Source organism: Neovison vison, chromosome 9 (genome assembly GCF_020171115.1).
Source record: "Neovison vison isolate M4711 chromosome 9, ASM_NN_V1, whole genome shotgun sequence".
Taxonomy (NCBI): Eukaryota; Metazoa; Chordata; class Mammalia; order Carnivora; family Mustelidae; genus Neogale; species Neogale vison.
The window spans coordinates 59,269,725-59,283,447 of record NC_058099.1 but is presented as its reverse complement, the minus strand read 5'-3'; the positions used below and the strand labels follow the sequence as shown (position 1 = coordinate 59,283,447).

The 13,723-nt window shown below is 35.3% G+C and overlaps 1 protein-coding gene and 1 pseudogene across 37 annotated transcripts in view; both read right to left on the bottom strand.

The window, feature by feature from the left end:
* The window catches only part of PTPRD (protein tyrosine phosphatase receptor type D), a 2,250,073-nt gene that overhangs the window by 746,621 nt on the left and 1,489,729 nt on the right, over positions 1-13,723 (bottom strand). The window lies entirely within an intron of this gene.
* On the bottom strand, positions 11,830-12,432 carry LOC122916746 (annotated as a pseudogene).

Below are 13,723 nucleotides of genomic sequence, written 5' to 3'. Positions count from 1 at the left end.
AATGTTCTACATGACATGTCAACAAGGAAATGTGAATTGAAACAACAATGAGATAGCATTATACACCTATTAGAATGGCCCAAATCTGGAGCACTGACAATACCAAATGCTGGTGAGCATGTGGAACAATAGGAACTTTCCTTCATTGTTGGTGGGAATGCAAAATGATACAGCTACTTTTGAAAGGTTTGTCAGTTTCCTCCAAAACTACACACACTCTTACCATATGATCCAGCAATTGTGTTCCTTGGTATTTCTCCAAAGGAGTTTAAAATATATGTCCACACAAATATTGTGTGGATATTTGTAGCATCTTTTTTTTGTAATTGCAACAACTTAGAAGCAATCAAGATCTCTTTCAGTAGATGAGTGAATACATAAACTCTGGTACATCTAGATAATAAGATATTATTTAACACTGAAAATAAATGATCATGAAGCTGTGACAGGACTCAGACAAACTTCAGATACATGTTACTAGGCAAAAAAAGCCAATCTGAGATCGTTATTTAGTTCATGATTCCAACTATATGACTCCTGGAAAAGACAAAAGCATAGAGATAACACAAAAATCAGTGATTGCCAGAGTGGACACGCAGGAAATGAACAGGAGATCATGGAGGATTTTAGGGTAGTGAAATACTCTATACAATACTGTCATGATGGATATGTCATTATACATTTGTCCAAACCTATAGAGTGTATAACACCAAAAGTAAACCCAAAGGTAAACTATGGACTTATAGACTTAGGGTCATTATGATGTGTCAGTGTGAATCTATCTATACAAACACACACACACACACACACACACACACATATTTGATTCAGATTCAAGAAAGATTTATTTACTTCCCATTTAGTGCCAAAGGCTGTGCAAGACAACAGTCACAAACACAGATCTTTCAGTCAGATGTTTTGAATAATATCTCTGTATGTATATGACAATATGATTTTTTAAAATGAAATACACTGTGATTTTTAATTTTATGTGCCACCTTGGCTTGACTACAATGTCTAGTTGTTTGGTCAAATACCAGTCTTGACGTTATTGGAAAAGTATTTCTTTTTAAAGATTTTATTTATTTAATATAGAGAGATACAGCGAGAGACGGAACATAAGCAGGGGCAGTGGGAGAAGGAGAAGAAGCAGGCTTCCTGCTGCGGGAAGCCAGAGACCAGGCTTGATCCCAGGACCCAGGGATCATGACCTGAGCTGAAGGCAGATGCTTAATGACTGAGCCACCCAGGTGTCCCTGGAAAAGTATTTTTTTAAAGGAGATTAACATTTACCACTAGTTTAATTAAGTAAAGCAGTTTGTCCTCCATAATGTGGATGGGCCTCATTCAATTAGTTGAAGGCCTTAAAAGCAAAAACAGGAATCTCCCAAAGAGGGAATTCTGCTTCCAGATTGTAACATAGAAATTCTGCCTGACTTTACAATTTTCAGGCTCAGGATTCACAACAGCAACTTTTACCTGAATCTCCAGGCTGCTGACTTGTCCTATGAGTTTTGGATGTGCCAGCTCGCAACAATGTGTGTCAATTCCTTAAAATAAATCTTTCCCTCTCACGTTCTACTTCTTCAAAATCCATTAAGAAAAGCTCATTGGTCATTTTGGGCATGATAGCCCATATTTAACATATACTTTACTGAATATAATAGTAGTACCCTGGCTGTGTAATCTTAGTATCATCAGTTCCTCACTTGTAAAATGAGGACTGATTATGGTACTGCCCTCCAGAGAAGTTGTGAGAATTAAGTGAGATAACCTATGATGTCTAACACAGTGCCTGATACACCTAAGACCTCCCTACATACAAGCTATTTTATGCTTTTAAAATCATCCTGGAAAAACACATTGTTTACAGATAAGGAAACTGAAGCTGAGAGAGGTTAAGTAACTCTTAGCACATTAACATAATTCCTTTGATTGTGAAATGATGACTACATTTCCTAACATAGCTTCTTTTTCCTAGGTTTTGTTGTTCTTTTAGTATTATGAACATGCTGATGGCTGAAATACTAAATTTACATAAAGAATAACTGAAAAGAGAGGAAGATTAGGACAAAATATAAGAAGAGTAAAGAATAATTTGTAAGCATGGTCATTAACACTGAAAACACTTCAGGATTGATTCACATAAAAGGAAATTTTGGTGGAATGCTCACTTTCAACATGTAGCAATTCCTTGGATTGATAAAGGAGTTCTTGTAGAAGTCCACAAAGTGATCATAAATTGAGGTTTATTTGGTTCCTTCCATTTGTCCCTATGTTTTATGTACATCTGGTAGAATTAGTGTTGACTGAAATATAGATGGATATGAGTTGATGACATGGAGACATGAATGATTATAATTATTAAATCTGGCTAACATCTTATTTAATATTTATATTAAATTAAATATCATAGCTAAAATAATCAATTTCAGGTCAAATTTAGAGTGAATTTTGAGGAATTAATAGTGAAATTTAGTTTAGGGCAATTTTGGGTTAAAATATTATATTGTCCAATTACATACCCTCTCAAAGATATTGATGATATAGAATAAAGTTTGTCTTGTTAAGGAAAAAATATTATGGGTGCATATTTCTCCATGATTTCTAAAAATAGAGTAGGACTGAATCCAAATGACTGACATGTTATTATCTCAAATAAACTTGATGGTCTTAATTTGCTGATACAGTAATTCTTTGCCATTTCTGACTTTAGTGATTACATGAATGAGCAAACTGAGTATAAAAAGTGGTTGGATGCTCTTGATGAAAGCATATATACATGCATGTACAAGAGTCTATTATCCTTTATGTGTAATATAGGGGTTTAAAAACTGGTTTAAAGAGCCCGTTTTCTGGGACTAGTAGAGGACAGTGTCACACAAAGATTTGTGAATATATGTGCATATCGATGCTCAACTTGTCAGAAGCAGTGGTTGGAGAGCTATGTGAAACATCACTTTATTGGACTAACCACATGTGCATGGTCACAGTTACAGATATAGATATGACTACACATATACAATAAAGCTGAAGAAAATGTAAAAATCCTTGGAAAAGAGAGAGGAAATGACCCATGCTTAACCTGAGTTAATTTTGTGTTCTCATTGTATACCCACCACCCTCGTCCCCTCAGCTCTGTCTCCTTTACTCCCCTCTCTCAAGCTTGAGTGAACTCTGGGGCAAACTGTGGAGGATGTGTCCATCTGGCTTTAATCTAGAGAGAATTTACTAAGAACAGAGAAAAATTTATGTTTTTTTTTTCTATGAAAAATATACTAGATTTCTTCACAGATATATTCACGGATTTGAAGTTTCCAGTGACCTATGAGATTTTCAAGATCTCCATGTAAAATCTGAGTCTTTAAAAATGAAACTCATTGGCTCTAGAACACAAAAAAAGAAACCACAATACCAAAATGAATAAATGTTTAATTAAATGTCCGCATAGCATCATGTCACTTCATTAATTATTAAATTTAGTATTAATAAAAGATTTATTATATTTGAAAACAGTTTAGTGGATAAATTTCTCCACTTTTCAAGAATTTCTAAGTCCACAAAATGTCAAGAAATATTCCCAATCATAAATTATATCAATAACACATAGCCAAATAATTTCAAAGGCAAATTCATGACATTTCTTTCCCCAACTTTTCTAGTAAACAATTAGTGTTAAATGTGAGTGTGCTTTCGTATGTTTTTGATTATGCATGCTGTGCCTTCCAAAAGGGCTGACCAAGTTCTTAAGGCAACTTCACTTTTAATTCATCCATTGTTGTTCCATGATACAAAAGAAACACATATTTTGTTCATGCTTCCCTGCTTTAGAACCTTTAAAACTAGTGAGGATCTTAGACTGTTCTCTAGGAGCAGTCTCTGGGCAGAGTCCTGTGCAAAAGGATTATTGTGCAGTATTCTCAGGAGATACACCTAGGAGGAAGAGTGGAAGGCAAACTGGGCAGAGGGAGAAGCTGTCTGCTCTGTGGTTTTAAGACCGGGATCAGCTGATCCTATAGTGAGCTCTGGAGCTAAGATGGCTCTTCAGAGCTGCCCCAAATTGGGTCAGGAGCAAGGCTTTCAAATCCCTCCAATCAGCTAGTTATTGGTCAAATCTTCCTTGGGAGGAGACATAACCTTTGGCAAGCAGCTCTAGCCAGCTGAGGGAAATACATTAGTGACCAAATCTGGAGATGGAACATCACAATATGTATACCCTCTAGGGAGTATCAGATTACCTCACACCAAAATTCAGTCCGTATGCTGCAGTTATAGACAAAGGTACACTGGGGGAAGGTGGGATTTCATCCACTTCATTAGTTTATCAGATTAATACAATGGTAATAATGTATTCCTGGAGTAAGTGTGTCCTTAGTCTTGAGTGAAGTTTAATATTAAAGTATAATCAGTATGCTAGATCAATCTAGCAATTCAATATTAAATGATCAAAGACTTCCTGAACACTCTAAATTCTGAACTAGTTGTATTTTGTGTAAAATAAACATGCACAATTCTGGATTTATTTAACATGGTCAAGTCATAATCCAGTTATTAATTACTAGGTTAGATCCCTGAATGGATTATATTATTTATTTTTAAATATATGAATACTGCTTTAAAGAATAGAAAATTGATGTCTAGAGAGTTGATAAACTTGTCTGAATTCACACAAAGTGTAAGACATTCATTCCAAATCTCTCTGACTCTGAAGTCCAGATTTTCCTCTCCAATCTACCACGTTGCCACTCTACTCCAGAATAAGTTGTTAAAAATCTTTTAAAATATATGCAAAGATAATGTAAAATTATGCCTAGTAAAGTGAAGAAAAGTTATACGTGAATACTAATTTCACTGTAAATATAGCTTGCTACTATGTACCACATGCTGTTTGAATTACTTCCCTTGAATCGACTCTTCACAGCTCTAAAAGGGCTATACTATCATTTTATTATCCCCTTTTTAGAGATTAGTAAAATAAGATACGTACAGGGCTAGGAGACTTCCCAGGGTTATATAGCTTTAAGTAGCAGACTTGGCATTAGACTTTTGTGGTGTGACTCCAGATACAGGATCCTAGTAGCGGTATCACAAAACTCTGTGCCTCTTTGGGTTAAGTGTTGATGTCTTCTTATTTAAGTGCTGCTATACCACATTTCTTTCTTTACAAAAGAAAAGTGTTTCTATTGACACATATTTCTGGGAGCCAAAGTCAATGTGTATAATGTCTAGAAATTTTCAAGGACTAAAAATGATCAGACTCTGAGAGTGTTATTTTTAAGCAGAGGTAGTGCTTTGGCTTTTGTCCCTCACAATGCTAGTAATAAAAGTATACTCCAGATGACACATGTATAGCAAAATATGGGAAAGATGTTGCAGCAAGCCACTCTACAAAAGAGGAAGGTAGTCAGCAACATAGCTCAAGGACTATTGTTTTGATCTCTCATCAAAAGAGCCATCCAAAAAGATCTCTACATCAAAATATCAACATTATACTTTCTCTAAAGCACATTTTTTTCTTAGACACTATCTTACGTGTGTGTGTTTTAAGAATAAAGGATAGAAGATACATTTAATGAGCCATCTCAAGCACATATGGGTCAAGATGATTTTTTTCTCCAAAAATGTTGTTTTTTAAAGTTCCTCTGCTTTCTAATGCATAATTAAACATTAAAAAGAAGGTATTGATTGGAGTGTATGACTCAGTAGTAATGTTAAAGTTATTTAATTAGAAATCAAAATTAGTGTGGCCATTTACAAGTCTGAGAAGTGCTTGTGAGTTTTTGATCAACACTTCGATAAAGGGACTTTCTCCTATTACAATGGCACTCTGCTGATGGTCAAAACTGAGAAGAAAGATGAAACATAAATATATTATCTTTTAAATTATTTTATAGCTACATAGGTAGGATTGCAAGAATAAATGCTCTACTCTTGCCGTTAAGAATAAACGTTTTATACTAATTATTTCTTATGTCCCAGAGAATATTTTAGTATAAGTTAAGGTTAAAAAAAGATAATGACCTAATTCTTGTTTAAAGATATGCATTATGCAAGTGTAAACTTTGATGGGTACTAATGGACACCTCTTCCTAGCTTTGACCCTTAGGTTGGAAATAACAGCCTGTTGTTATTTTCAGAGAGAATAAGATCCATTTCTAAACATTTTAGAAATCTCAGGGCTTTTTTTCTCCTTATAAATAGACAAATAAATGACCACATTAGCAAATGCGCTTCAATGTGAGCCAAGGACATTTTTAAAATGTCACAACTCAGGGTTAACACTCTCATTTTTGACATTTGGCCTTCAGATTTTTCTTCTTAATTGTCTGTTTGTTGCCTCATTGCTATATACAGGGATTTAAGGTCAAACACATCTCTTTCTTGCATTGCCACAAGATAGAGTGTCCAAAAGTTTTAAATATTTCATATATAGTGGGCTACCAGACTTACCCAAATTCTATATTAGTTTCAATCTTTTGAATATAGGAAGGTCATCTGTTTAGACCAAAATTGCCCACAGAAAGGATTGTCAGTTACTTGATTCCAACTACAGGCTGCTTACTTTTTAGCAGATACTTGGAGTTTGCTTTTCTAGACCAGCAGAAACAATTTGGGCTAGTTTTGTGAAAGCAAATATGAATGCAGCTTACACATAGTAGGGTATTGTTATATTAGAAATAGATTACATTGTTAAGGTGAAGTTGTTAAAGATTAACTGATATAACTGGGACTTAAATATTCTTTTTAAATCAGGATCACTTCCAGAGTGGCACCAAGTGAACTGAAATGTGTCTCCACTCACTGTCCACTTAAGAAGTCTTAAATACAAAGATATTCTAAATCTATTGGCAAAGAATATTGAACTTATTGCTGGCTCCTACCATCCACTGAGAACAAAAGAGAATGAAAACTTCATGTGATGGTGGTTTTAACATTGAAATGCTCAGCTCAATCAAGAACCCATGCCATTCATTACCCATACAGCAATTATAAATCAATATTTTATGTTCCACGTATTAGGCAGGTTACTAGAGAAACAAAGAAAAATGTTGTTTTTCTCAAGAAGTTCTAGGAGCCCAAAGACTGATTTCTGTGCCACATGGCTCTCTGTATTTGATTTGCTTTTGTTTTTTTCCATTAAATTATTATGACCTTCATAAATCACTATAAGCACCAGAAAGCATACTAAGTTCTTAACTGCCTTGCCAAGGGTATGTTATATTTAAGTCCATAGTCCCTCTCTCCTCACTTCCTACCCCAATTATGGAATGTGGTCTTACACTGTTTAAAAAATCTCTCTCTCTCTCTCTCTCTCTCTCTCTCTCTATATATATATATATATATATATATATATTGATATATGTATATCAATAGAAACTTATTCCCTTGGCCACAGATGAAATGACTAAGGATGGGCAAACTATTCCATAATTGACAATGTATGAGTTAAACAATGGCACCCTATATGGCTTTGGGAAAAGGCTTTATCCAACTATGGACAAAAATGATTGGTTTCTCTGGGTAATTTGACCCAGTGAAACAAAAAAACATAAAGTTCACTGTAGCAAGCTGAAGCAAGAAAAGATACAGAGGAAAAATAGTCTGTAGGAACTAAGTGACAAAGCTATGAATAAACACCTTGACACAGAGAAGAGAAGAGAAGAGAAATAATGAAATACAGTCATTGTGGCTGAAGAGATATACAGAGAGAATGGCAGGCTTACTTTTTCTAATTATATCAGAGCTGCAAATACCTGGAAAAGCAAAAACCCTGACTTTCATGATCTCTGAATTGGCCATGCATCTACCCCTTGGATTTCTCTTTGTTACTTCTCCATTATAGTCTTCTAATATCTGTTATTTAACATGAACTTAGTGAATTTCTGTCTGTTTCTGAAATAGTCTAAAATATTTCATTATCACAAATGTGAAAAATATCTACAAAATGCCCTAATGAGTTACCAAAACAGAATTTAGGTGTTTGGTCCTGAAGGGTTTGCAATATATTGTCAGAAATAGGATGTGCAAAAGGAGAAGATAAATCACAAATAATGAGCATATATATATATATATATATATATATATATGATCCATGATTAATAATTTCTCAATGATCTTTAGATATATCCAAGAATGAGGATTGTTGTGATGTATTCCTGAATGCAGCTGCTGTAACCCTGTGTGTTCAGGGAGAATGTCTTCTTAAGAAGAAATGTGCATGGCAAAAAAAAAAAAAGAAAAAGAAAAGAAAGAAATGTGCATGGCATTTCAAAGAGGAAGAATTCAGAATAAGGACTGAAATATGAGAAATTGTAGATAAATGTTTTTAAGAAAGATAAGAGAAACTTAAAAAAGGTTGAATGTAAACTAAGTTGTTGGCATTACTCTAGAATTCATCACATATATGATCTCACTTAATCCTTGTGAAAAACTCTGGGCAGTAAATATTCTAAACTACAAAAATTAATTAAAAAAAAAAGAAAGAAAGAAAGTGGGACTCAGGGAGTTTGCAGTAACTTCTCCAAAGTCAAGTTACCAGGTGAAATTCATTCCTTTCTGGCTATAATCTTCTCATTTCTTTCATTTAACCAGAATGCCTGCTCTTTATGTACAATAATTATCTACTGTCAGAAAGAGCATAAAAACCTCATGCTCACAAGAACCCTTGACTCTTGATTCTTGTTGCCTTTAGTTTTATCCAGAACTTTCTAGAAAGGAAATCCCTGCCAAATTTTAAGTGCTTTCAAAGAAGGAATTATCTTCACCTAATAACATGGGTTCTGGGAATGCAGTAGGTGGTCAAGATGTGTATGTTGAACAAAGGCTTTAACAGACTTTTATACTTTACAAACATTATCACAGATTATCCTAAATCAACATTAGCTATCCACATGCAGATTTGCTTGGGTTACTGCAGTTGCAAAAAAAAGTAGATTTTCTTACTATTTCTGGAGATGCTAAACCAATTAAAATTTAAGCCTGTGGGCTCTAGAGACAGTATTCTATATTTAAAACTTGACTGCCACTTCACAGTTGTGTTGTTTTAAGCATGTTATTCAACCTTTCTAGTCTCAGTTTCCTCAACTACAATGAGTTAATAGCAGATAACTGTATATGTTTTATGTGAATATTACATGAGTTGATACTGTGAAATATTTAAAACAGTGCCAGGAAAATGATCAGCAGTCAATACATTTGAGCTATTTCAAAATAATTCCAATGGTTTTCATTCAATATTACTCCTATTTTTACCCCTTAGTGAAGGGCAGGCCTTTCCCAGATCAGATATGACTTACCAGAGGATTTAACAGACCCCTCTAATGTGACTGTATTCATATGTCTGTTGGTGAGGGTTGGGGTGGGGAAGAGTGTTATCTTTGTCTTGAAGGACCTGACACAAGGTAATAGATATCCGACTTTTGAAAAGGAGCCTTCTATAAATGATCAAATAATAAATATTTTATACTTTGTGAGCCTTCATCTCTGTCACAACTTTTTAACTCTGTTATTATACCATAAAAAAACAGTCACAGAAAATAGGTAAACAAAATAATGTGACTATGTTCCAGTAAACTTTATTGACATAAACATAAAATAAACTTATTGAAATAAACATAAAAAGGCAGTGGGCCAAATCTGGCCCCAAGAGTTAGAGTTTCCTGACTTCTGCTAGAGATAATGCCAGGCTGCACAATGTTCACATAAGTACACAGTTGGGACAACTGCTTCCCAAATATACCTTGAATATACCTGTATCACCAGGGGCAGATCACTTAAACTACATGATCCAAGATACTCATTTGTGAGTTGGAATAAATGTTTCATGGACATCTTTTCAGTAAGTTTCTACTAACTTTTAGTTTCCAAAGGCCTGGAAATCCCATGTAAGAAAACCAAAATTACTCTTTTATTAAGATTGCGAAATTTCCCCTTCCTGTCCTTCTAAAGGAAATCCTGCTTTGCTTACTGATGTTCTCCTTCCCAACCTTGCTTGACTGAGGATTATGAGATTGCTATAATATGGAGTAGGTAGAAAAAGGTGGAGATAGGAGGATAAGATGGGCATGTTTGTTAGGGCTGGATAGAATAATTTTGTGAAAATTTCCAAAGTAAGAAATGAGGAAATATCTATAACAGAATAGAATAGAATAGAATAGCAGAGCAGAAGGGGAACGGTGATGATGTAACATATTTATTCTTTTCACTGTGTCTGAAAATTGCAAAGAGAAAAGGTTATTTTGATTTATTTTGGTTTTTTGTTTGTTTTTGTAATTTAAATAGTTTATGTTCTAAAAATGTAATGCAGCGGTTATAGGAGTGTATAGAGGTGACACATCTTTTCCTTAACCATGTTTTTTACCTTCTGTACAAAGGTAAAAATGTTCGTTAACCTCATAGTTAATGATGTGAGACAGAGGTTGGCAAACTTTTTCTCCAAAGGGCCAGATGGTAAATATTTTAGGCTTTACAGGTCACAAAAGATCTCCCTCCGTCACATTTCTGTTCTCTTACAACCCTTTAAAAATGCAAAATCCATTGTTGACTTGCACCACACAAAAAGAGACTGGGCTAAATATGCTTGCCTGCAGTCGTTTCCCAACCTCAGGGATAAAATACCTATTTTCTGACCTGTCTGGGAGACTGCTCCCTTCGGCCCTTCTTCGACAGTCTGCTGCCCGAAGTAGAGAAAGACCTTACTTACAACTGAATGTGGCCTGGGACAAAAGTAGAACTGGAGAGTTCCTGTTCATTTTTCTTGCTCATTTTCTATTCACTCATTAAATAAGTTTGTTGTGCACCCACAATATGCATTCCTAAATATCTTTGTTTTCCAGTGTTTCTTTCTTAAACACATGGTTCCTGCAGTTTCTCTCAAGCTGTACTTATCAGTTCTTTATACTCGTGTTTTTGGGCAGATCAGGAATAAAATCTCTACTAGCACTCAAAAGAACTCATGATTATAAAAAATGAATCTAGCTAACAATGATGTCCTTTCACCTGATGTACATCCTTCTTCAAAATCGTAACCTAGATGAGGAAAAATATGTCACTACCTCTACTTAAAAAGTTACTTCTTGGGCGCCTGGGTGGCTCAGTGGGTTAAGCTGCTGCCTTTGGCTCAGGTCATGATCTCAGGGTCCTGGGATGGAGTCCCACATCGGGCTCTCTGTTCAGTGGGGAGCCTGCTTCCTCCTCTCTCTCTCTGCCTCTCTGCCTAGTTGTGATCTCTCTCTGTCAAAAAAATAAATAAAAATAAAAATAAAAAAAGTTACTTCTTCTTCCTCCCATAGGCTAAAGCTTAACAACAACAAAAATTCTCAAATCTAGAACATCTACCACATAGTTTCTTCCATTTTCATAGTTTCTTGTCATGTTAAACAGAATATCTGGATCCAGATAGGGCGTTTCATAAACTTTCAATTTCACCCATAAAACAATATATTAAGGGGTGAATACTACTTTCAAAGTACCTTATATTTCCACATTTCATGAGAGGTCATGATTTTGCTTCTTCAGAATGAAAACTGTAACTGCCAGTTTTCTGAATATTTCTGCTATTTATCGTAAGTGAGAAAAATCTTTCAAAGTGGCCAAAAGGAGCCACAATTTCAGTATTAAAATACACAAGTTGCCCCCATTCCAGATTTTTGGTATAGACATCAGCTACAATAATCTACTCACACCACAGAGACATGGCACATTTTGTAATTAGAGTGTTTGTGATTTTCCTTTGGACCATGTAAATAGAGGGAAATGTCTTGGAAAACAACTTTATTCATTCTCTCATTTCTCTTAAATACACATGTGCACAATCAGTTCTTCCTTTGATCAACTCCATGAAGAGAAAAAAAGAGTGGACCAAAGTTGCTGCTTCCATTCCCCTCATTGTGCCCTTCTCTCTTTCCTTTCCTTGCGTTCCTGCTTAACCTAGTTTGTCCCTCTCCATCTGCAGCTTGTCCTATTCTTTCTTCCTTCAGGACTCATCCCAAAGTGAGACTCACTCCAGTTTTCCAGCATTGAGGACATCTTCCACATTGGCGTTTCAGAATAAAGACATATCAGAACCAAGATTCATCGTGGCGGTGTCTGAATCATCCTTCTCATCCTTCTCGTCTTCTGCATCTGTCACAGCAGTATACTGACTGGGCTAGGAGTGCAGCTTTATCTGCTTCTCCCCTTCTGATACCATCCTGGGCTTCACCACAGTCTGCCTGCTTATAAATTTAGGTGGCAATAGCCTGTATCTCATCTTCTTTGCTCACCTTGGTGAGAACATCCCAACTTTCCAATGACCATTGTTCCACAATTTCCTTGAAGATGGTAAGAAGAGAATCTTCTTCTAAGAAGGCAGAGAGAATACCCTGCAGAGCATCAAACTTCTCTTTCTCCTCCTCCTGCACCAAAGCCACTGCCCCTGCCATCATCACAAAATCTTTCTGGGAATGGACCACGTGAATAATGGCTGCTGCTTCTTCTACTACTTCTACTAGTACTAGTACTACTTCTTCTTCTTCTTCCTCCTCCTCCTCCTCCTCTTGTTGTTGTTGTTGTTGTTGTTGTTCTTCTTCTTCTTCTTCTATCTTCTCCTTCTGGAAAATGACTTGTTAAATATCACACATTTCTAATCATGCTAGTACATCCCCAGGTTGATTAGTGAAGATGCCAATATTACATATGTCTGGAGTGGATGTGACTGTGATTTTTTTTAAGCCTGATTTTTGGTTGACAGACAACAGTTTCACAGAAAACAATAATATTGGGCAGTCTGGCACATTTATACAAACTTGAAGAACATTTCAGTATTCCAAAGTGGGGTAATATTAATGATGGCTCTTAAACAAAAGTTATCCTCTTTCTCAAAACAACATTTTTTTCAAGTTGCATCCTTACAGTTGAGTTACTGCATATTTGAAATAACTCTTTATGAGTTTTTGATGCTATCTTATTCCACTGACTATACTGAGAAGTTAAATATTTTTTTTCTTACTAATATTGGCACATTTTTCAGGTGTTTTGCTGCATTTCTGGTAGACCTCTAATATGATTCTGGTTCTGATTAAAGTTTTATTAATAAAATAGACATTTTTTAGTATTGCAAATTATTTCCTAGAATTCAATAGGCTTGGAAGCATTCTTGGTAACTTTAATAAGAGTATTTGCCCCAGTATAATTAAAGATGATTCTCATCTCCAGAATCAACTTTTAAAAACTCCATTTGCACAGCAATAGTCCTATTCAGCACCTAAGACATTCCACAATTCCAATTGTGGAATGAATAAGTAAATGAGTAGTTGTGGAGAATGCCTTACATATAAAGCGAACAGTAACAACACTAAATTTGCACAAATTCTCACTAAACAAATCTTAATAGGACAAGCTGATGGTGAAGTGTATGATACCCTGGAACACTGAGTTTCCTAAGGTTTGGGGCAAATCACATATTGCTTGCTTTCAGGATTAGTCTATATATTATTTACCATCATGCTTAACAATCAACTGGTTGTTGTGTGGAGTGTGGGAATAAGACACACCAAGAACCCTAAATTAAAATATCTCCCCCCACTTATCTCTCTAATGTCACATTCTATCTGCCAGGATTATGCACTGGTTACTGAGTATCTCTGCAACCTTATTTTCTCTCTGCTCACCTTTGGGATTCTCCTCCGATGAGAAAGTAATGTCTCTTTAGAACAATCACTCCTAAATTAAACTTTTATTTTCC